The 24702-nt window shown below is 52.4% G+C and overlaps 1 protein-coding gene across 1 annotated transcript in view; it reads right to left on the reverse strand.

Moving 5' to 3' along the window:
* The window catches only part of TBX5 (T-box transcription factor 5), an 85599-nt gene extending 63635 nt beyond the window's left edge, over positions 1–21964 (reverse strand). The window contains exon 1 of the mRNA XM_053902078.1: positions 21917–21964. The gene's annotated coding sequence lies outside the window, so the exon portion shown is untranslated. The remainder of the gene's footprint in view (positions 1–21916) is intronic.
* Positions 21965–24702: the final 2738 nt, after the last annotated feature.

Here is a 24702-nt window from a genome sequence, read left to right on the forward strand (position 1 = left end):
AATGTCTCCTTTCATGGACATTAAGGAAGAGGGATAGCAAGAGGTTGATGTGAAAACAACCCAAGGACCTCCTGGCCAAGGGCTCGTTGAGGGACGGCAGGGGCGGGAAAAAGACTCTTAATGCCAAAGCATGTTTGCAAGAGAGCTCAGTAGTCAGATCCCCTGTGAAAGGCATTCGTGTGCCGTGGTCCAGGGCATAGACAGGCCGACTTGGGTGACCACGGGTAAGTTACTAAACTTCTCTGTGCCTCAGTTTCCTCTTCTGCAAAATAGACACGCTAATACCTCCCTTCCAGGACTGCCAAGTGGGTTAAATAAGATATTCATGTATAACACTTAACACACCATTGACAGAGGGTTACCAGATGTAACAAAATTACCGTCCTTCCTCTCTGTGGTCCATGTGTAGAATTGAGAAAACCTGCTTCCCTTAACCCACAACAACGTGGTCTGGCCTCGAAGAGGAAAAGAAAACCGATACTGAATAGGTTGTTCCTCAGCCTCCACGACTTTATCTGAGATGAAGCAGGGAATATCCCGCTTGCAGGGCTAATGCAGGGGTTACACGTAAGGCTGTGTGAGTGCCTGGCATCGCGGATGAGCACGATCGCTACAAAATTGGGTATAATCGAAATCCCAAGTGGCGAATCAGACCGAGGAGTCTATGGGACTGAATTTACCAAGCCTTACTTCATGGCTGTTCTTTAACACCCGCCCCCCCCCCCCATTTTTAATTAGTTAACTTATTTTCCATAACACCTCCCCACCTTTAGCTCAAAGGTTGGCACTCAGTTGTTGTCCCACAGGTGTAAGGCTGAGTTTTCTTTTCCATCCATTTCTCTGGACCCACCAAAAGACATTTCATAGATGTACATCTGAGCTGTACTTGGAACTCATTTAAAGTTCTAACCCCACATTATTCTAAACTCAACCTCCAAGGCCACCCAACAGGGGCTTGTAAGTTTTTTTTTAATGTTTATTTATTTATTGGGGGGGGGCAGGGGCAGAGAGAGGGATAGAGAATCCCAAGCAGACTCTGCGCTGCCAGCTCAGAGCCCGACGTGGGACTCGATCTCACGAACTGTGAGATCATGACCTGGACCGGAATCCAGAGTGGGACGCTTAACCAACTGAGCCCCCCAGGGCCCCCCAGGGGCTTGTGATTTAAATAAATATCGGCTGAGTGCCTACTGTGTGCCCAGCACTATTCTTGGAGCTGATGTTACAGCAGTGACCCAAATCCCTAAGCATCTCTGTCCTCAAGAAGCTCATTGTCATGCCGATCTGCCACAAACGACTGGGGGGCTTGCACAACTCCGTGTCAACCACATCATCGCCAGCTCTCTCTCACTTGATCTTAGCAAAAAGGCCGAGAAGTGATACCAGCTCTCTCTCAAATGCCGGTCTGGAAAGGAACCTTCAGGTCCTTCTTTTCAAAGGAAAGGGTGGAATCTACCCACATGGAGAGGTGAATAGAGGTACATACGAATACAGCGTTGGGGATACCAAAACCTATTTGAGCACGGACGCATTACTGAGGTCCTTGATCCACATCTGCCTGAAACCGACATGCCCTCGAACTTCCCAGTTTAATGGGCCAATGAAATACGCCCCTTTTAAATGTGTTTGCTTATGCCAGCCATTAAGCGAAGTGAGTGGCAAATCACACGGGTCCCGACAATTATTGCTACGTCATAGCGTATGACCACTCTGTTGCGGGCTCCATGCTGGGCAACAGGTATACAGCAGGGGGTGAGACCCAGCCCCCAGTCTTAATGGTCTCACGATGGTCTAATAAAACGGACAGGTGACAGTCACGATACAATGCCGTCTGATTTTCCCCAACCTCTCCTCCCATCCAAATTCTCATCTCACCGTGGCCCGAAGGGGCCAAGTGCACCCTCCTTCATTGGCGACGGTTTCCATGGGGATCATGCCCAGACGCACCCACCTGGGTGAGGAAAGGTATACGCCAACTGCATACCCTAGCTCGCCAGCTGCATACCCTAGCTCGCCAGCTGCATACCCTAGCTTGCCAACTGCATACCCTAGCTTGTGGGGGCTGGGGTGTGTTAACACTGGTACGTGATAATCATCAGTAAACATTTCGGGACTTCATTAAATCATATAAGTAGTCTCGTCGGCGACGGGAAGGGCATATGGTGGTGAGCGGGGGGCTGAGTGACGCGCACCAAGACAGAATAGCTGGAAAGACATTCTTAGATGAGCATCCCTTCCGCGGGCCTGTGAGGCCATTGGAAACATCTGACAACACACACGGAGTCTCGAACCGCCATAAGCTCCTTAGCACGCATCACCCTGATGAAAAATGATTGCGGTTCACCGAGGCCTAGGATCTATACCTAGAGATCACAGGGGGTTCGAATCCCTGGAGCTTAGTCACCCTCCTCGTGCGATAACCACATTCCTGGATGACAGCATTCCGAAGAAAGTGCCAAGAAGGCGCAGCCTCACTCTAGTTCCCGCTATTATTTCTTGTGGTTTGCGTCATCACCTTGAATCGAAATTGAGCCATGCGTGTAGATGACTAACCGCCGGGACCATTTGTATTCTGTGCGTTTGTATTCTGTCTGCTTGAGACTCGTAGGCCAGAGCCACCCTAACGACCTACTGTAGGGCTGAAACGGCAGAAGTTTATTTTCCCACAGCTCTGGAGGCTGGAAGGCCAAGGCCAAGGTGCTGGCAAGCTTTGGTTCGTTCTGAGTCCTCTCTCCTTGGCTTGTGGATGGTCTCCCTCTCCCTGGTCGTCGTGGGGTCGCCCCTGTCCGTGTGTTTGTGCCTATGTCCTAACCTCTTCTTCCGGGGCACCAGGCATCACGCCCTGGGCCCACCTGAACAATCTCATTTTACCTGAATTACCTCCTTGAAAGACTTATCTCTGGGGCACCCGGGGCGGTGCAGTCGGTTAAGCCTCCGACTTTGGCTCAGGTCATGAGCTCACCGGCTCATGAGTTCGAGCCCTGCGTCAGGCTCTATGCTGACGGCTCAGAGCCTGGAGCCTGTTTCAGATTCTGTGTCTCCCTCTCTCTCTGCCCCTCCCCCACTTGCTCTCTCTCTCTCTCAAAAATAAATACAACGTTTTTAAAAAATGATTATTATTGGGGCGCCTGGGTGGCGCAGTCGGTTAAGCGTCCGACTTCAGCCAGGTCACGATCTCGCGGTCCATGAGTTCGAGCCCCGCGTCAGGCTCTGGGCTGATGGCTCGGAGCCTGGAGCCTGTTTCCGATTCTGTGTCTCCCTCTCTCTCTCTGCCCCTCCCCCGTTCATGCTCTGTCTCTCTCTGTCCCAAAAATAAATTAAAAAAAAAGTTGAAAAAAAAAAAAATTAAAAAAAAAAAAAAATGATTATTATTGAAAAAAAAATAGACCAACCCACCAAACTCGTGATTGCTTAGGATGAGACCAAAGTGGAGAAGAAAGAAAGAAAGAAAGAAAGAAAGAAAGAAAGAAAGAAAGAAAGAAAGAAAATTGAATGGACGGTGCTTGAAAATGGCAAAAATCCCGAGTGAGTTTGACAATGACCGAACTTTGGGAAGGAGTGACTTCCATGATCTGCAAATTCATACAAGCACATCACAGAGCCACCCCCTGTCAGCTGGACACCCATACACGCATCTCCGTAAAACACATCTTAAAACCGCTCTGAGCCTCAGTTGCCTCATCAGTGCCTGGCCCGTGAGGTTCTTGACAAGTAAGCAAAAGCCTGTTCTGGGCGAAATTGTATCCTCCAAAAATACCCACCACAATAACAATAACAATAACAATAACAATAACAATAACAATAACCTATGTAGTGCCCCACCCCCCGCCCCGCCCCGCCCCGCCCCCCGCCCAGAGTCATTTGTGTTTCAAGGACACCCATTCTCCATTCTTCTCCCAGCTGATTTACGCAAGCAAAACACTTGTATTCCCTCGTCCTCCTTGCTTTCGATCTCTCTCTCTCTCTCTCTCTCTCTGTCTCTCACCCACCCCCTGTCTCTTTGCAGCCCTGTTTTTCCCACACCATCCTCCTGGAGGAGTAAGGTAGCCAGCACGCGACTCGCCCTTGGCTGGGAGAGCACCTCTGGCTCTCTGGGTGAGTTTCCTTCTGACCCTCTCCCTTCCCCGGGGGGGTGCGCTGTACCGTTTCCCAGCAACCAGCAGCAGCCAGGATCTTTCATCCGCTTCTTCACCGTGGTTTCTGGGGCTTTATTAGCAAATGAAAATGGCCCCACTCCAACCAACGTCAATGCCGTCCCAGCTAGGAACAGGGCCGGAGCGTTTCCTGTGGCTCGAAGACTCAGACAAACCAGTTTGAAGAGGTGCCAGTTGGCTTTACTCAAGCTACCAGTGAGCTATTTTTGACATAAAAAAGAAGCTGAATTTAGCTGATAACCGATTGAAGAAATCTTAAACACGACGAGGTTGGGGGGGGGGGCCGGGTAACGTCCTCGCCGAGGGGGCGGGAAGACAAGGGACTCAATCTCAATTCCATCAGCCACCTGGTTTGGAAAACTAATTGAATTCCATCAATTGTTGGCAAAACAACCGACTGAGCTGCGGTCTGGGTACCTTCTCCTCCCCAGCATCTTTCCGCCACCTCAGTGTAAGTGGGGAGACAAAGCCTTAACGTTTTCCTGAGCCAGAGGTTGGTACGGCATTGAGAAAAAACTCCATAGCACACGAATCTAACGTGTTCTCTCTATCTCCTAAGGAAAACGAATTTCAGAAGTGAAGATAACATTTTCTGAAACGTTTTAGATACGTACGCAACAGGAAAATGGCTTCTGGAGGCCCGGCCAAACCTAAGGTACAGAAAATAATGTCTTTAAATATACTCCAGGGATGCCTGGTTGGCTTAGTCGTTTAGCATCCGACTCTTGATTTCAGCTCAGTTTGTGATCCCAGGGTCATGGGATCGGGGCCTGCATGGGGCTCTGTGCTGGACGTGGAACCTGCTTAAGATCCTCTCTCTCTCTCTCTCTCTCTCTCTCTCTCTCAGATCATAATCTCACAGTTCATGGGTTCAAACCCCGTATCGGGCTCTGTGCTGACAGCCCAGAGCCTGGAGCCTGCTTCATATCCTGTGTCTCCCTCTCTCTCTGCCCTTTTCCCGCTTGTGCTCTCTCTCTCTCTCTCTCAAAAATAAATAAGTATATTTTTTAAAAAAAGATTCTCTCTCTTTCTCTCTCTCTCTCCCTCTCCCCCTTCTTCTGCCCCTCCCTCTCTCTCTCTCTAAAGTAAATAAGTAAATAAAATCAAATATACCCCCGATCTTTTATTTTCAATAATCCAAAAAGGATTCATTCAATCCACCACCCCCGCCTGCCCATCTATGTTTGCTCATAGCAGCCTTAAGTTGCAAGGCAAGAAAGCAGAATTATTTTTTCCTGAGATGTGGAGAAGTAGACAAACAGAAAGGTGGAGTGGTCTGCCTAAGGTCACACAGCAGCCATCCGCTGGCCCGGGATGGCCCAGTTCTGTACTTTGAGTCTCTGCTTCATTGTGCCCCCTCTGGGTTGTTTGGTGTGGTTTGATATAAACATTTGGGGCGCCCTTGGGTGGCTCAATCAGTGAAGCCTCCGACTTCGTCTCAGGTCATGACCTCACAGTTGGTGAGTTCGAGCCCCGCGTCAGGCTCTGCTGCTGACAGCTCAGCGCCTGGAACCTGCTTCGGATTTTGTGTCTCCCTCACTCTCTCTCTCTTTCTCTCTCTCTCTGCCCCTCCCTTGCTCGCAGTCTGTCTCTCTTTCTCAAAAATGAATAAATGTTCAAAATAAATAAATGGATAAATAAATAAATAAATAAATAAATAAATAAAACATTTAACAGACGTTCCTGTTCCTTATTTTCAATCCTTTAAAATGAGACCGCAACCACGAAGAGTTTTCCAGTTCGGTCCTAAAGATCACTGTTCAACTTTGGCAAATGTACCCTGGGTTAGAACCTGGCCAACATATAGCCCACAGCCCGATGCGACAGCAACGTTCTTATTAGTGACTGTAACAGTTACCAGTCTGCCACCTGCTGAACCCTGGACATCCCTTTTCATCTCTGCCTCAGCCTTTATAAGCCAGCCCTGAGGAAACCCATTTTACAGAGGAAGAAACCAAGGATCAGCAAGGTGAAGGTTGCCCAAGATCACACAGGCCAATGTGACATCGCAAATGTTTAGTGAAAACCCACAACGTATTTACTCTCAGGGTCAGCAATTCCTTAGGGTATCTGCTTGCTGAAAACTCTTGCCCAGAGAGTACTAACTGGCATCCGTGACGAAGCAGGCACAAAGATGTTCACTGTATTGTTGTTTATCATGGTGAAAAAAAGCAGGGAAAAATCTAGATGTCCGTCAACAGAGAAAGTGACCTTGGGCTGGTTACTTAATTCCGTATGCCTGTTTTTTGTTTTGTTTTGGTTTGGTTTTTTTGGAGATTTTTTTTAAAGTGATCTCTACACCCAATGTGAGGCTTGAACTCATGACCCTGAGATCGAGGGTCATGCTTTACCAACTGAGTCAGCCAAGGCACTCCATCTGGATGCCTCAGTTTTCTTCTCTAAGTCATGAGGCAACCATAGCACCTATGTCATAGGTGGGAGAATTCATTAAATAAATTCACTTAATGAAAACAGAGAGGGAAACAAATCATAGGAGACTCTTAACAAGAGAGAACAAACAGGGTTAATGGAGGGAAATGGGTGGGGGATGGGCTAGACGGGTGATGGGCATTAAGGAGGGCACTTGTGATGAGCACTGGGTGTTATATGTAACTGATAAGACGCAGAATTCTACTCCTGAAACCACCATATGTTAACTAAAGAATTTAAATAAAAATTTGAAAAGAAAAAAAAATTCATTGGAGCGCCTGGCTGGCTCAGTTGGTTGATCTCCCACTTGAGCTCAGGTCGTGATCTCACGGTGTGTGAGTTCGAGCCCCGCGTCGGGCTCTGTGATGACAGCACAGAGCCCACTTCGGACCTTCTGTTCCCCCCCCCCCCCCCACCGTCTGCCCCTTCCCTGCTTGCTCTCTCTCTCTAAAATAAATACATCTTAAGAGAAAATTTCATTTACTGAGTTCATTAAATAGACTGCTTGGCACCTGGAAATTGCTATGCATGCATTAGCTACAATTATTATTATATAATAAACTGCTGTGTAGCAATCAGGATGAGTGAAATATATTTATAATATTTGCAATTATAGATTATATCTATGTGTCAAAACAAATTGAACACAACTGTCAGAAAGGTGATGTTGAGGGGAAAAAAGCAAATCGTAGAACTATATACACAGTATAAGATTCATGCAAGTTAAAAAACAAAAAAGCCACAGGGGCGCCTGGGTGGTTCAGTCTTTTAAGTGTCCCACTCTTGATTTCAGCTCAGGTCGTGAGATCTCACAGTGCGTGAGATCGAGCCCTGTTGTCAGGCTCTGCCATGACAGTGCAGAGCCTGCTTGGGATTCTCTCTCTCCCTCTCCCCCTCCGCCACCTGTGTGTGTGTGTGTGTGTGTGTGTGTGTGTGTGTGCGTGTGTGTGCGTGCTCCCTCTCTCCCCCCCAAAATAAAGAAGCATAAAAAAAGTTTTAAACCCCCACAAACTCATATTTTTTTTTAAAGAATTTTTTTTTTTTCAACATTTTATTATTTATTTTTGGGACAGAGAGAGACAGAGCATGAACGGGGGAGGGGCAGAGAGAGAGGGAGACACAGAATCGGAAACAGGCTCCAGGCTCTGAGCCATCAGCCCAGAGCCTGACGCGGGGCTCGAACTCACGGACCGCGAGATCGTGACCTGGCTGAAGTTGGACGCCCAACCGACTGCGCCACCCAGGCGCCCCACAAACTCATATTTTGTATCACTTCTAGAGAAGTGTGTTTTTCATAAAAGTATAAAACTGTGGGCGGCAGATATTTGCCAAAATTCTGATAGTGGTTATATTTGAGGAGAGGAAGAGACAGGAGGTATGGTATCAGAAAAGGAGAAACCACTTTACCTTTATAATATTTTGCTTCTGCTATTTAAAAAAAGCTTTGCAGCACGTATGACCACAGGTTAATCTGTGTTGTTGTTTTTTTTCTGTGTGTTAAGCACACAGGCACTTGATATAATCAGTGTACTTTCATGTATGTGAGAATTTTTTTTCCAAGCATGAAGAAAAGGCCCACAAAGTCTTTGTTCCTGTTGCTATGAAAAGCTCAGACTCAGCATATTTATGATTTTGCTTGCTTCCCTCTTATTTTTTTGGCTTCTTTCCTGGCAGGGGAGAGGGATAGATTTTACTTGCTAATGATGAAAGAAGGAAAGAAAGAAAGAAAGAAAGAAAGAAAGAAAGAAAGAAAGAAAGAAAAGCATCATTTACCATCCAACTGTATAATGATCTTTGCAAAGAATTATAAGGTCGTTTTCAAAAAAACACACCTCCAGGGAAGAACCCAACCTTTGCGGTTGTCTCCATAAGGTACAGAGACCTTCCGCCACTCCCTAAACCACAGCCGCCCCTCCTTGGCCAACCAGCAAGTTCTCTCCAAGGAATGCAGAGGAAACCCTTGCTTCCAAGGCCACGCCAATATGTTGTGCAAAGATAGGATTAATTTAAGTAAACAGTGCTCCAACACACTTAGGAAAGGGAATGCATTTTTATCCAGAAGAATTCATTTCAAAAGTCCACAGATCTTTTCTATTTGTGCGGCAGCCTTAAATTTGTAAATGCCACCCTACTTTTTAATATGACCACAAACATTTTCAAGTTTAATGCAAACTTCCTTCCTTACTGAGGTCTGCCCACATTCAAAGTGGCCAGATTCTGGGTTCAGGCATTTGCCTCAGCTGCTGATATCACACACACACACACACACACACACACACACACACACACGGAGTAGTAACAGAAATCCGAATTCTACTTTGTACACCACTGCCAAGGACTCTCCATTTGGAGGAAGTCAGGATTCCAGAATTTTAGCATCCTCCTCCTTTTTCAAATGTTGCAGCTTGTAACATTTGTAACTTACATAGAAATTTTTTTCCTCAGTTAGTTTTCTGGCAATGGGCTAAGAGACCATGACCTCCATCCGAAAGGAACTGGTAAAGGAGGAAGGGACAGCAACACAGAGGGAACAGAGCATAATTATTTATTATTTAGCTATGAATAATTAACGTTAAAAGCTAATATTCATTGTATGGTGGGGTTTTTGTTGCCTTTTTTTTTTTTTTTTTTTTTGGTGGCAGGCAAAATCCTAGATGCTTAACATGTTTTGTCACATTTGATCCTCATAGGAAACCTTTAAGGCAGGTAATAGTATCAATCCCATTTTAAAGATGGGAAAACCAAGAGGCGCCTGGGTGGCTCAGTCAGTTAAGCCTCTGACTTCAACTCAGGTCATGATCTCACAGTTTGTGGGTTTGAGCCCCATGTTGGGCTCTGTGCTGACAGCTCAGCGCCTGGAGGCTGCTTCAGATTCTGTGTCTGTGTGTGTGTGTGTCTCTCTCTCTCTCTCTCTCTCTCTGCCCCTCCCCCACTCACACTCTGTCTCTCAAAAATAAATAAACATTAAAAAAAAAAAAAAATTTAAAGGTGGGAACACCAAGCCAGAGAAGTTAAGGAAGTTGCCCAAGGACACAGAGCTAAAAAGTCACGGCTCCAGATGTGGATCAGGCACCCGGGCTCTCACCCACCGGGCCGCGGCTATATGTTGAATATCAAAGGTAACCATTCAAATCAGAAGAAATTAATTGTGCATAGATTGTGTCCAGGAAATATACAAGAAAGGGGCCACAGCTGGAACTGCCTGGGAGCAAGGGAAAGGACTGTGGCAGGAGGGGCCGAGAAGGAAACATGGGTTCATTATGCAACTTTTTAGACAGAGCTGAAATGTATTCTGTACAATATACAAGCGCACGTGGCTGGAACACGCATTTCAGCATCTCTGACGGTCGCGCAGCGCCTTAGACATCTTCGGTTCTCAAGAGCGATTCGCTGGCCTGGCCGTGCCTCAGTCCCATCCGCCAAAAAAATAGGATTCCTCGTACCTTCCTGGGGCGTTGCTCTGGTAGCCAAGGAATGCATTTGAAGTCTGAAGGCATTACTTGCAGAAGCCCAATCCTCAGATAAGAGGAATTTCGGTAACAGCCCTAGCTCCTATGTTTAAGGGATCCCCACAGGAATCCTAGCCCCACATCCGGATCTTAACCGAGCAATTTTCGAAGCTGTATTCTCACACCCCATTACCTTTCAGGGCTTAGCGCCGGCTCCGGGAAGGGAGGCCTGCTAGGATTTATGGGAACTGCAGGGGAGAAGGGCAGGCTTGGGACCAAATCCTTTGGAAGCACGGAGACCACGGGTGAGTTTCCTGTGAACGGCCAAGGGGCACGCCTGGCTCACTTGGGTCTCTGTCAGGCCCACCTCGGTGCCATCTGCCACCGTGTGTCCTGGCCAACTGTCTTTGGATGTGTAGCAGAACCTGTTGACTCACTTTGGTCTGGACTTAGCTGTCCCCTTGCAAGCACTTCTTCCATTTACTCGTTGTGAATGGTGGTGGGGAGGTAGGGTGGAAATTAAGGGTGGGAGAGGGGCTCCCGCGGTTGGGAAAAGGAAAAAAAATGTAGAAGAGAAGGAGGAAGCTGAAATAGGGGTCAATTCAATGGCAGCTATTAGGCTGCAGAAACAGATGATCTGGGTTGGAGAGCATCCTACTAAGTATAGGACTCTGGGCAGGAAGTTTCTTCCTAGGGCCTCCGTTTAACCACCTGTAAAATGGGGCCTCTCTGGCACAGCGACGTGGGGATAAAATGAGATATTTTTGAAAGGGCTTGGCCCAACCTCTGCCCACAGTGAGCGTTCGTCAGGTGGTGATCCCTACGCTGAAGCTGGGGGAGAGAAGGGGGTAATGGGGGGGACATGGGGGGGGCGGGCAGGGGAGGGGGGAGTCCTAAGAAAAGAACCACGAGGACAACAACCATTTTTCTAGTATTTTACCAGTTCACTTAAAAATGAATTCCGGCGTGCCTGGTTGGAGCTCAGTGGGTGAAGCGTGTGACTCTTGAATTCGGGGTGGTGCGTTTGAGCCCCAGATTGGCTGGAGGGATGACTTAAAAATACAACCTGAAAAAAAGGTGCTTCTAAGAAAACTACTTCTGGCCGCTGAGAAAGCGCGATGAAAGGAAATCCCCTTGTCTTGCCCATTATCCAGCTGGCCTCTGGAAGTGACTACGGTGGTACCCAATTGTATTTCCTCTCGCAAAGGGTAACACACTAGACACAGGTTTTAAGGAACCTTTACTCTGAAGTTTACAGTTTTTACAATTTTTTCCCTGAAATCTCAGGGATCTCTTCTCGGGAAGAAACCACGCGCCCCCCCCCCCCCCAAGGCTTCTCTACAGCTGCATAGTATTTCCCTGTTCCTTTCCCCACAGTTAATTTAACCAGAACCCCATTAAAACGGACCAAGCTATCAATTTGTTTTCCTATCAAAGAAGTGCCACATTGAAGATCTGTACACATTTGCAATTGGCAGGTTGTAGGATCACATCTGCAGGGGCAACATCTGGGGTGGGGGGAGGAGTCGCTGAGTCAAAGGGTAGTGCTCTCCCGGTTTTGGCGGGTACATCAAATCCCCCCCTCCCCGTATTGGCTGTAACCATCTATCTTCTCTGTGCTCATGGCTTCTGGGATTTCCTGTTCCCCACGCCCTCGCCAGCACCGTGTGCTAATTACATATGTCCATCTTTACCCATCTTCTTCGTGGTGTCTGAGCTTTAAGAGAGCCAGGCAGTAACGACTGAAAGAAATAGGGCTCATCAGCCAGCTGCTTGGGTCATTCCAGAAAGCCAGACATAAAGAGCATGTGCTCCGGGAAAATGAACTGTGAAGCGGCTACCAGTGTTTCTGTCCCTGAAGTCCCCTCGGTGATCTCCACACAGGAGCACCTGTTTCTCTGCTTCCAGACGCCCCCAGCATGGGTCCCCAGCCAGCCTCTCCCCGAAGGACACTATGATCACCCCGGCATTGCCACAGGGCGGAGAGATGTCAACATTTTCTCCCCGTCTGGTCCGCACTGCAGGCTGAGTTTAAGGCCTGGGGAGGAAATGACCTCTTATTAATAAGGAAGCTTTGGAAAGGTAGATGGGGTAGAGGCTACTTACGGGGGCAGCGTGGTCAGATGTTAATATTCTCATCACTTAGCAAAAGGGGCCAGAGTGTGGACCCTCCTTGTCAAACCGAAGACGGGGACTGGCGGGAAGATGGATGTTGGTGGCTCTGAACAGCAAATTATGGAACATGACGCTTTTCATGCAGGTGTATTTATGGGATTTATATTTACCTAATAAATATAACAATGGATGAACAGCTGTGGAGAAGGGGGAGGCGTGGGCCGGGTGGTGGGGCTGGGAAATAGACATCTGTCATCCTGGAAGGCAGCTAGGTGGTCTGAGAAGGATTTTAACATCGGATGGGTTTTTTGCCTTCTTGAAATTCTCCCCAACCATTGGCAAGGCGGTCGCCTGGGCTCTCAGAACGGAGGTGGGAATCAAATGGGCCTCAGAGGGGGACAGAGCCTGGTACGCACAGGCAGGCAGTAGTAACACATAGGAGGGACAGCTGGCAGCTGGGTATGTCACCCGTCCCAATGGGCAGTCCCACTGACTATGGAACATCTGAGCTCTTAGTAACCTTCCAGCCCCTCCGCCTCTCCAACACACCCGGTCCTGGAAGGGCTGGTGCTAACCCAACGCAGGACTTCTGGAAGGTTCTTAAAATGCTCTCCTCCCCTTTCTGGTTTTCTTCGGGCCAGTGTGACCGGCTGCAGTTGGTTTTCCTTAACGGGAGAACGTTGACGTACAATGGCAACACATCCTAGGCCAAGAAGTGGAGAGAGTCAAAGTAGAAAGGGACAAGGGAGCGTGGAGGGATGCAAAATGGTGTAAATAAGGGGAAAGACGCCCGAAGGAAGGGGGTTTTGAAATCCCGCAACTGTGAGGAGAAAAAGGAGAGAAAGAAGCAAGAAAATCGAACATGTAAGGGGAAAGACGGGATCCAGGAGGGAGGGAAGGAAGGCAGGCAGGCAGGCAGGAGGCCAGCCCGGAGGGGGAGAGGGGAAAGGAAGCGAAGGTAAGGGGAAATTTTTTTTTTTTTTTTGAAAGGGGGGAAAAGAAGAGATAAGACGGCGAAGGGAATGCAGAAGAAACCCAAGAAAAGCCAAATAATTTAAAATTAAGTCAGGAGAGCTTGAACGGCGATGTTTCTGAAATTCTTTCCAACGCGCTCCGGCGACCCGCCAAGGCACACGCGTCTAAACTCTTCAACGAGCTTTCGCTCCGCTCGCGGCTGGGCACCTAAAGGCATTTCCGACGAAACCTAATTGGCGAGCTGCGGCTAAAAGGCCAGCGCGGCGGGGACGGCAGGAGGGCGACAGCGCCCCGGCTCCCGCGGTCCTGACTGCTGGTCGTCGAGCCTGGCGCGCCGGAGGCCGGGAGTCGGCCTGCTGCCTCTCTCTCCGGCCGGCCGGGGAGGCCACGCGGTGCGGGCCGGAGCCCGGGGGCCTGCGTGGCGGCCCTGTGTCCCCGCGCCCCGGGGTCCAGGCTCCCCGCGCCTGGGGGTGGAACCGGCAAAAGCTCAGCGCGCAGAGGCGCGCGCGGCGCTGGCTCGGGTCCGCCGGGAACCCACAACCGCCTTTCTCCAGCGGGCGCGCTCAGGCCTCTTTACAACACAAACCTATAATTTACACATTTTGATTCCGCCTGTAATTTCGCCCTCCGAGCTCCGGCGCCATAAAACTCGTGGGGCCTGGCAAAGGGACCCCCACCCCACCCCCCAAGGCCCCAGCTCTCCCCGAAGGTCCCTGCGCTGCTCCAAATAATCGCGTGGACGGCGGCCAAGAATAACGGGAAAATAAACACAACTCCCCGGCCTCTGAGCGCAGGCCCTGGGTCTCCCTCCCGGCCCCACCTGGCTCGGGGGCTCGGGGGAGGCGCGGAGGCCGTGCCGAGAGCTCTGCGCTCCGAGCGCTGCCTGGAACCCCGGAACCGTATCTGGACTACTCAAACCTGGGGACCCACCGGCTGGCCTTTGTCCCGCTGTGTCTCCTAGCGGGAAAATTGTCTGGCTTCCGACCTCTGTCCGGAAAAAAAAAAAAAAAAAAAAACGAACAACGAAGAAAAAGACCCAACATGGACTGGAGGGAGAGTTTTCCCCTCTAAACTCCGAACCTTTCCCGATTAGATGGGCGATCTCAATCTCGTGCCCCTCGTTAACACCCCGAGGTCCGAGCGTGTGGGTGCGTGTCTAGGGCCGTGCGAAAGTGCAATGGCGGCGGTGTACGCTCGCTAGCGCGTGCAGATAACTGGGCGCGCAAAGACGATTCGGTCTGCAGACGGTTATGCGCAAATTAAGCGTGGCTCGGGATCTCCCAACAGCATATGCAAGCGATGATCGGTGTGCAAATAATGCCGACGTGCCAGCGACTTGGGGTGCAGCTAGTACCCCTCCGTGCCTATGTTTCTGTGGGCAAGTTGTTCCGCGTGCAAGTGAGCTGGGGTTCTCGCCAATGATTTCCACCGCTGCACACGATCGTGCTGATGTGTGGTGCCTTTACAGAGCCAAAGAAAGGGCTCCAAAAAAATCGTTTCTGGGCGGTTAGGTAGACGTCGCATCTTCCGGACCGCCTAAGTCCTGAGAAGCAGCGCGTAAAGGAAAACCTGCCCTGCTTCCCACCGTGCCCTCTCCCTGCCGGCTCTGCCTTCTGGTGCGGAAGGGAAAGAAGAGAGGGTAGATGTTTGCAGGTCCTCCCTTTGCCTGCCCCAAACTTCCAGCTCCGCGGGGTCGACGCTCTCCAGAAGCGGCGCGCCTTTGCACTCGCCCCGCGCTGCGCTGTCACGAGTTTCCTCGGACGCACGGTCTCCTAGGTGTCCGCGGGTTAACTGGCTGCCGCCACGGAGTCGCCGGAGCCTGCCTGGGCTTTTTAGTGCCCGGGAGCCTCCTAAAACCTTCCCCGGGCCGGGTGCAACCCGCCCGGGGCAGCGCCACCGGGAGAAAGCGAAAGTCCTCGCGTTTTGCCAGCGGCTCGTGCGCGCTGCGAAACCCCAGTCGGCCACCACTGGGGAAACAGTGGGTTAGCAAGCCCCTGTGTCCCCCACGGGCACTGCAGTGGCGAAGCACGTCCTGGCTAAGGCAGTCAGTCCCTCCCAGTGCGCACACGTGTGCCCAGAATTATAATACAATATAACACATCGTAATATCGGATATTATACCGCGTTTACCTTCCATTAGGATGTGTATATTGTGTTAGGCTGTGCTTATGTGTTTGTTACGACGTGCTGTGATATTGTATCTTTCAATCTCACTCCCATGTGCCGCGCACCTACAGGCTTATTTGATCCCCACAAAGACCCCGGAGGCCAGACTCCTTTCTCCCTCTGCGCCCTAGAGGTACAGAGAGGGAAAACATTTGCCCAGCGTTACCCAGCTAGAAAGGGGGCAGGGCTTGGACTGGAACCCAGAGCCTGAAAACTCGCAGTAGGGGTGAGAAGGGGACACCTAGCCACACCGCTGCACGGGAAGGTATCCTACATGCACACTGCCCTTTCTGGACTAGACCCACGACGCATGGATGTACATGTATTGTGTTAGCACCCCGTGGCTGCCTGCGCTCCACAACCCTCTGGCTGAGAACTCGTGCCGACGTGCCTCTCTTCCCCTAACAACCCTATGAGGGAAGGATTGTTATCATCACGGTTCACCGAGGAGGAGGAGGGGGTTCAGAGAGGTTAGATCCTTTGCCCAATGCCACTGGGCAAGTGAGGGGAGAGTTTCAGCTCAGGCATTCGGACTCCAGAACGATTCTGATTTTGATAACGACATTCCCAACCCCCTTCCCTCCCCAGGCATCCCCGTTTAATCGGAGTCCAAAGGTAGGTGGGGGACCAACGGTAGAGAACAGGTTTTAGTGAGAGGATTGTTCGAGGTAATAAAAACTCTGGATGTCCTCTCCAAGAGGAAGGAGGTCTATGAGCTAAGGAAAGTTTTGGGGAACGTGAGTGGGGTCCAGGACCTTGCCGGTGACTCAGGTACAGTTTCACAGTCGTCCTTGGGAGACCAAAGAGCAGAGGATGGGTCCTTCACAAATCCTAACCTCCTTTTTGCACGAAGTTGCGGGGGCCCTCACGGGAATACAGCCACAGGACCCCGATTCATCCCCTCCCTCCAATTGCAAAAGCCGAGGGGTCACTGCGCCCTCCAGAATGTCCCCCAAGACCAGAGGGCAATAGCCAAGCGAGGTCTCCCAGCAGCTCCTGGAGGAAGGGACTTTTCCATCTCGCTTTTCAGACTTTTCTGCTCCCAGGCAGAGCTCTACACCCCGGGAAATGAAAGCCAGGGAAAGAATCCAGACCCAGCCCGCCTGGATTAATCCAACCCCCGGCCCCTCCGCCGCCAGTCTTTCTTTCCAAACACCCAGATACCCAAATTGCTGGGGAAGCTTTGTCACCGGCGTTTGGACGTGTAGCCTGAACCCCCACCCTCGGGCTCTGCCAGAAGCACAAGATGCCAGAGGGACCCTCTCTCCTGGAGCGGCCCTACAGGAAACGCGAGGGTCAGAAATTGGAGCCCGGGCACAGAGCGGTATCCGCTAGAGGGTGAGATCTGACGGACATTTCCGAAGCTGAAAAAGTCAACAGAATTGTCCCCAACCCAGGCCAACGGACCGTCCCGGCTGTCCCCTGCCCCCGCTGGGTTTGAGGGGTGTGCAGCTGCTAAGTGCAGGGAGAGGGCTGCTCAAACCGAACACACAAATACAGGATTTTTTGTTTCATCGTGTTGTGTTTGCCTTTCGAGATAAAACGTGTATCTACACTTTCCTGGAGAATATGCGGATGAAAAAACCTGGAAAATGATCCAGAAATTTGGGGCTTAGCTTCCCCTCTCCCATGTATACTTAATTATCTGGATCTTTGGCGGGGGGGGGGGGGGGGGGGGAGTTTAGAGATCGAGCATCTGGATGATTGGAAGTGCTTTAATTTTCTATTTCTGTGGGTATGTGGGTGAGTAGGAGGGATGTGTGTGCCTCCAGGTGGGAAACCTGGGGATGAATTTGAGGCCCTTCCCTAGGCTATGAAAGTGAGAACATCTCCTCGGAGAGGAGGCCAAGGTGACAGTCCCCCGCACCACCTGCATCACCAAACCCCACTCTTCTCCCTCCATCCCAAGCCCGGGGGCATGGGGACATTTGGCAAAGGAAAAACCACCAGAAGTATCTGGAAATTTCAGGAGACGGTATATCCTTCAGAGTCAAGGCTGGAGGGTGGAACATTTCACCCTTGCTAATACAACCTGGACAGTTGTCCCCATTGGAGCAGATGTGGGCCGGCTGGCAAATTCAGGAAATTTTGAACGATTCCATATAACGTCCGGAGAATGTGACAATTCCACTCGGATAAGGCGAGCGACATCCGATGGGGGGGATTTATAACAAGGTGGCATTTTTGGTAAAAAGTCTAGCGGAGTTTCTCCGTTTTGTTTTATTTGAAGATGCGCGCTGGGGCTGGAATTTCTACCTCGGCCACGGCCACACTCGCCAGGCACCGAGAGCAGCATCGCCCCGGCGGCACGGCCTCTGCCCCCGCCCCCGCCCCCAAGCAAATCCCTGGCTGTCGGCGCGGGGGCGGGGGGACAGCCGGCGTGGGGGCCACTCAGAGCGGAGGGTCGCCGGGTGCGCTCACAGCAGATTTCCCCGCGCAGACCCAGAAAAGATGACCTAAGAGGCGCTGCCCGGCTGAAACGCGCCTAAATAAAGGGTCCGCCGGCAGCGTGGGCCAGAGGGATTGCCTCACCCTCCGGAATCGGGCCCAGACACGTTTGGAAACGTTTTGCTGGCCGTCCGCCCCGCAAGGGCGACAGCCGCAGCCGGCGGCCTGGACGAGGCCGCGTCGCTGGTCGTAGGCTGGCGCTGAGCGGCGGCCACTGTGGCGTCCTCCGTGGTTGCCCCCCCCCCTTTTTTTTTTTTACCCTTGTCCTCCGCATTTGTGTGCCCCCCTGGGGGCAGGGGTCCGTCTGCAACGCCCCAGCTGTGACCAGAAAGGCGTTAAGGAATCGCGCAGGCAAGAGTTTGGCACCAGAACGAGGCGCTGTTAGTTTCAACCTCGGCCTCTCCCCAGTGATGGGCGGGCTGCACGGGGCAGAGGGCCGTCCTGGTCACCGCTGGGTCCCCAGGGTGCAGAACGGACCCTGACAACAACGGAGTATTTATCGAACCAATGAATGGATCCAGAAATCAGGATTTCAATCTTCACTGTATCCTTATCCCCTCTGGGACACTGAATGTCTCTCTGTGGCCTGCGTCCCCTCTGTAGAGGAACAGGGCCGTCTTGTGGCCCCTGCTAGGCTCTCACAACTCGGTCATAATAAGTGATAACCATAAAAACATCTGGAACTCATGGACCACCTATGCTTTTCATCAAGCTTTATATTCTTCTACTCGACCAACAATCGGTAGGGGTAGGTACCGTTATATCCCCATTTTACAGATGAGCAACCAGGCGCACCACGACGCTAATTAACTCGACCACCCGGTTCACACGGGGATGAACAGTCATCCTGACTGTGTGAGTCCTGCTCTAGATGCCACATCTAGGGTACGATGAGCGCTCGGCCCGGGGCTCCCCATTTCTCCAGACTTTTAAGACAACTCTACGCGCGTCCTCCCAAGCCCGGGGAGTCCAGCCAGCCTAAACCCAAGCCCAGACGTTTGAAGGAGGCTGTAACCAGCTCTAAACTTACAGATCAGGGCCGGGGCCCCTGACGTCTTGGGCTAGTGTGTTCTCGAGCCCTAACTCTTGGGGCAGAAGAAAAGGGCTTTCCGCCATCCTCCCCAAGGCCGCGCATAATTCCTGCCCAAGGCTTGGAATTTCTAAAGCCCGGAAGAGCCTAGAGAGCAACGAAAAGGGCTCTGAGAAAGGTCACCCAGAGGCAGATGTGACCCATCTAAGCCCCTGCGCCTTTGCCTTTGCGCCGTGCGCCCCACCCGCGTCTTTACGCACTGGTGCAATTGCGCCGGGACGCGTTGGCTCAAACCAAGATCCTGCCCGCTGGGCTCCAGTCCCGCCAGGCTTCGGCCCCTGCACGCTAGTCAACGTAATGAATGGAGAGAGAAAAGAAGGAGTGGGGAGGGAGGGGACACTGTGACGGGGGGGGGGGGGGGGGGTGAAATATCTTGGAAATAATACACCGAGAGAAGGAAATATGGACAACAGTTTATCAGCGCCCCCGCCCCCATTGCCCGCATGTTTAAAACCCCTAAGTAATTTTAGATTGTGTCTTCAGTTAATATATCTCTCTCCCTTTCCCGCGGGCTGACAGGGAAGCGTCGTTGCTGCAAGATGTCTGCAGAAAAAGGGTCTTTAAGAGTTTCCACATTGTTTAGCTACACAAATGTGTTTGTGGTTCCCGAGGTCCTCCCCCTCCCCCACCCGCCTCCGAATCTCATTTCACTTTATGACTCCAATTGTTTGAGGATGCCCGCGCCACATAAATCCTGCTTTGAGATTAATCTCTCTGCTCGCTTGCGCGGGGCACAGTGATTTTTTTTTTTTTTTTTGAGTTCTTTAAAAGAGGGCGCCGGGCGGAGATTTATTAACAAGGAAAAATAGTTTATTTTTATAGTCGACCTCGGAAAAGTGGGGGTGGGAGTGGGCCGGGGAAGGGGAGTCGTTCAGATGGATAAACAATGAGGCCGAAGGGGCTGGGGCGTTAAGGACCATTTCAGCGGAGCCTGGGCTGGAGACTTGAACTTTTCTCCCGGCTACCCCGCAGCCTGGCTGCGGATGCGAGGCCACGCCAATGATGGCGGAGGTGTGTTTGTGCCGCAGGAGAATCGCCCACACTCCTGGGGACAAGCCTCTTCGTGGTACCCCGGGGGCGTTCCCCAAACCAGCCTCTGCCCGGGTTTTGGATCTTCCCTTCCAAGGGAAGTGACTTTCACGTGATTGCTGTGGATGGCCCTCCAGGGCCTGCAGAGCACTGGATGCTGTTTGCAAAACTGGGGACGCTGGTGCATTTTTGTGGAGAAAAGCCATAGTTTTCATCAGCTTCTCCGAGGACACCTTGTCATCCAAAAGGCCAAAACCCCACTAACTTAGCAAAGAGCCAAGCGAGGCCCTTTACCTTCCCACGTTGGCAGGTCCACACTCCATACAAGTGTTTGTCCTTCAGACCGGCTCAGGGTGTGTCACTAAAGGGTAACAATGGCCGGAAGCCACCACCTTAACCTAGGGCATTTGGGAGGTTGCCTCGGGCCCCGTTTTGGACTCATGATATTTGGGAATTCTCACCAGCGTTAGATTCAGAGCCCAGGGACCCGAGCTTTGCCCTCAGCCTCTAACTGGCTGTCTCGGCCTCTGGGCCTCAGTTTCCCCTGAAGCTTTTGGAAGGAACCTTTTTGAGATGTGTACGCCCTGACGTGCTGTCTTGCACAGTCAACCACCTCGAGGTAGATGTAGGAGAAGAACACACAACCCGGAACGTTCCACCCTGCACCAAGGATAAGGCCCCCGAGGACCTGGTGGGGAAGAGGGCTTGGTAGCCTTTGGGGCAATGCAGATCTTACGGAGACGATGATAACAAGAAGGCTCTTCTCTGCACCAAAGAAGGGAAAACGCACTTCGATAGTCGATTTTGCATATAATTTTCCGGAGTCCCTGCTGGATAGGTGGAGGCCCCCTGCTTAAAGCGAGGAGATGGGGCGTAAACCCTGACGGGTGCCTGAGAAAGGGGCTAGGGCCACCAGAGCTGACTAGTTCGAGACCCGCTAGGCGCTCCCGGGTGAGCGGAGCAGGGGGAGAGGGTGACCGGAGGAGGCTCCTCCTTTGATTCGCAGACCCGGGCGCACCCGGAGACCGGCCGGCACCCGGAGGCGTCTGTCTGTCTGCGCGTCTGCCCGCGGGTCCCGGCTGTCCCAGTGAGCTGTAAGAGCGCTGGGAGCGCGGCTGGACCAGCTTGAGGGCGCGCCCTGGAGAGGCCCCGCTGGGGGCGGTGGGGGGGGCAGGATCTGGCCGCGATCTCCCAGGGCCCAGTGAGCACCTCATTGGGGGCCCTGCAGTTAAAGGCCTTGGAAACACTCTTGGCTTGGGCTCTGCAACCCTGTCTGCAGGTCACTGCCTCGGGTGTTCTTCCTCCCAAACGTCTTTCCCTGGGACCGGGGACACCTGCTCAGGGCAGACGCAGGCCATGCTTCAACCTGTTTGATCCCACGCCGGTCCCCTTCCAGGGGAAACGCACATCCCAGTCGGCTGCTGGTCGACTCTCTCTAGACGGTGCCAGAACTTTCTCATAATAGACCACCCAAAATAAGGCTCTATTTTAAAACGATCTTTCAAATTATCACCTTACTGAAGCCCGACAGCCCGCCGAGTTGTTATTAGGATTCGTCCCTGCAAGATGAGGAGGCTGGGCCCAGAGATGTTAAGCTACTGGCCCAAGAGTGCACAGTAAAACCTGGAAAGCCTGGAGTCAAACTCAGGGCTTTGGGCTCCAAATCCCCCTCATGTTCTAACGTATACAACGACCTTCTGACTACGGGCCCTCAACCCCAACACGCTCGCCCCCCTCCCAATACGCCCCAATATGCATGCTGGCGTCTCAGAGGAACGGAGGGCACCCACGCGTGGCCAGAGGCGGGGCGTGTCGAGCCCCGCTGTGGGAAGGTGACAAGGCGCATCAGGGGTCAGACATACCTCTCGCAGGCGCACCCCCTCACCGACAACTTGGGGTGCGCCCCCACCGCATCCCTGCCCTGAAGCCCTGACCCCTGCCTTCCCTGCTTTCCTCCCCTCCTCCCCCCCCCACCCCTCCCCACCCCTCTGGTTCTTATAAAATACCAGCCTTCGCCAGGCCCGTAGGGAACATCGCTCCCCACCCACCTGCCGCCTTACCTGGTCGCGCAGGGACGCAGGTCTGCACCGGGAGCCTAAGCGCGGGCTTGCGCGCACCCTGGCGCAAACCTCTCCATCAGGCATCCACTGGCCTTGAGCCGCGTTTCCGGTTGTAGCGCTGGGCGCCCCCCCCCCACCCCCCCCCCGAGTGCGCCCGATAAGCTATCACCCGGGCCGGGCCCCGGAGGGGCGGTGAGCGGCCAGCCGGGGCACCTCTGGCCGGCTCCCGGCTCCGGGGGCCCGGCTGCCTGCCAGCAGCACTCAGGACAGCAGCGAGATGCCTGCCGAGGTGTTTCTGGTTACAATCACCTCACACACAGGCCTGCATTCCGCCCCCGCCCCCCCCCCCCCCCATCCTTACCATTATGTCTGAAATCACACCTTCTCCGGGCCTGGGGAAGCTTGGCCGGGCTGGGGGCCTCGAGTGCCTTGAGCGCCCCGCCCGGAGTTGTTAATCCGCAGAACTCCAGCAGGTCCGTAAAAAGGAATCTTTTGGTGGTCGGAAAATCAACATCGAGTGGGCATATCGCCTGTGTCTACGCACCAGGAGTTTCCCACCCGTTTATCCACGGTCGCCGCGTGTTCCTGATGATTTTCTGGGAGGGCCGAGGCAAACCGTTTAATGGATCGGTTTGTTTTCTCTTGCGGATAACGGAGGGCTTAAGAGATACGCAAAGATTCTCAGGAGAAGGCTAATCTTGGCTCTTACGTGGTCTGAAAAATTAATCATCATCCTCACCGAGGAGCTGGCCTTGATTTCAGGACCAGCTTTTTTAGCGTGGCTAGCAGTTATGGTGTGCTTTTGTGCTCGAATCCCTCAGAAAGGCCTGTGAGGTAGGAGCCGCTCCTTTCCTCGTCGTGCCCGTGGATAGCTGGAGGTTTGAAGAGGTGAGGCGACATCCCCGAGTCACACGGCCGTAGGAGAACCAGCCCCAGACGGCCTTCCAGCTACCACAGCCAGGCGCACAGTAGGTCTGGGATAAAAAGTGTGGGAAGTCTGAACGTTGGCAATGGAAGGCAGAGATGCCCTCACTGCTCTGTCTTGGGGAGCCGTCCCCATACCATTTCTCCCCCCAGCCCTCTGAGCTATTCAGGCCGGAAAAGAATTCCAGAAGGAACGGCCCTCGCCTTGTCCTGGCAGGGCGGCTCAGGAGTCCCGCCTGACCCGCTCCGGGTGGGAGAAAGCCTGGCGCTTTCCCACGCTTTGGTGACAAACTGCGGCCAGACCATTCGGGGGGTCCTGCTAGCCGCGTGTCCCAGGGGTGAAAGCTTAGATCCCGGCCACCCTGCTCCAGGCTGGCTCCGGTTCCTGCTCGGTCAGGCCTAGGGGCTGGGGCCTGAGCCAGGCCTCCGGGGTCACTCGAGGCTCTGCTGAGCCTCCCCCCATCTGGAGAACACAGAGCCATTAACCTCACGCACCCTCTGCCTACCAGTTTCCTCAAAATAAATGTGACAAACGTGAGCCTAATGATCTGCGGAGGAAGACGTATATGCTTCAGGCCCTTAACACATGGCTCCTTCCCTCCCCCACGGACGACGCGGCCCTACTTCAAAGAACGGCCAGTTGGTGATATTGGAGAGGCTCCCTGACTTTCCGGAGACAAACAAACCGTCAGCCAGGTTCTTTGGGGGCCGGATAACAGCCGGCGACACTAACACTAAGGATAATGATGATGATGATGGTGATGGCGAACGTTTATTGGCTACACGCGCCGCACAGCGCTAAGAGTTTGGCGCCCTGACTCATCCTGCTGTCCTTTGCAGCAACTCCCGCCGGGCGGTCAGTACAATCGCCCCATTTCACAGCCAAGGACTACCGAGGTCACGTACCCCATACCCTCACAGCTGGTGGGCAGGGCAGGATTGGGACCAGATCCCCCAGGCTTTTAAAATAATAACTAGGATAACAATAATAACACTAAATGGATTTTTATTTTGTTTTTTTAAGGTTATTGATCCGGAGAGAGAGAAAGAGCGTAAGCAGGGGAGGGGCAGGGAGAGAGGGAGAGAGGGAGAGAGAGAATCCCAAGCAGGCCCCGCACCACCAGCACAGAGCCCCATGTGGGGCTCGAACCCACGAACCTTGAGATCATGACCTGAGCCGAGATCGAGAGTTGGGTGCTTCACTGACTGTACCCCCCAGGCACCCCCGTAATTGGGTTTTAAGAGATAAATGCACGTGAGGCAAAAATCAACGACTAATACACCCGTTCCCACCTGCTGACACCCACGTGTGTGTTTTTGCCTTTTTCTATTCTGCCTCCTTTTCGTAAACTGCGAACGGACCTCGCGGCATAAACTTTCGTTCCCGTCGTATTTTTATTATCTGGTTAACTTGAGGGTGCGTTTTTTTGTTTTTTGTTTTTTGTTTTTAAAGTAGGGGCTTCCGATCGCTAATCACTGCACATCAAAGGAGAATGTTCCAAACAAGCAGACGGGAAAAGGGCACTGGTGGGGCTGGTTTCCTGGGGGGACAGAGCAGGGTCAAGTTCTGCTCAGGGTCATTTCAGCTGCTTAGGGACAGAAATGGAGGGAGGGAGAGAGGAGGAGAGAGGGAGGGAGACAATGGAGAGACCGGAGGGAGGTTCTGGAACGCTCTGACATCTCTGACATTCCAGTGGGAGATAGCAGATGTCCCAGGAACAAAATATGCTCATCCGCTCTTGGCACGGGGGTGTCACTGGACTCGCATCTCAGAGCGGGAGATTTTCAAAGCCTTAAATGGTCTCTGAGAGACAGGGCAGAGCCATATCCACTGTCTGTTTTGGGTGGAGGGACTAAGGGCC

Source organism: Panthera pardus, unplaced genomic scaffold, assembly GCF_024362965.1.
Source record: "Panthera pardus isolate Hobbes unplaced genomic scaffold, ASM2436296v1 HiC_scaffold_15, whole genome shotgun sequence".
In the NCBI taxonomy this organism is placed as follows: domain Eukaryota; kingdom Metazoa; phylum Chordata; class Mammalia; order Carnivora; family Felidae; genus Panthera; species Panthera pardus.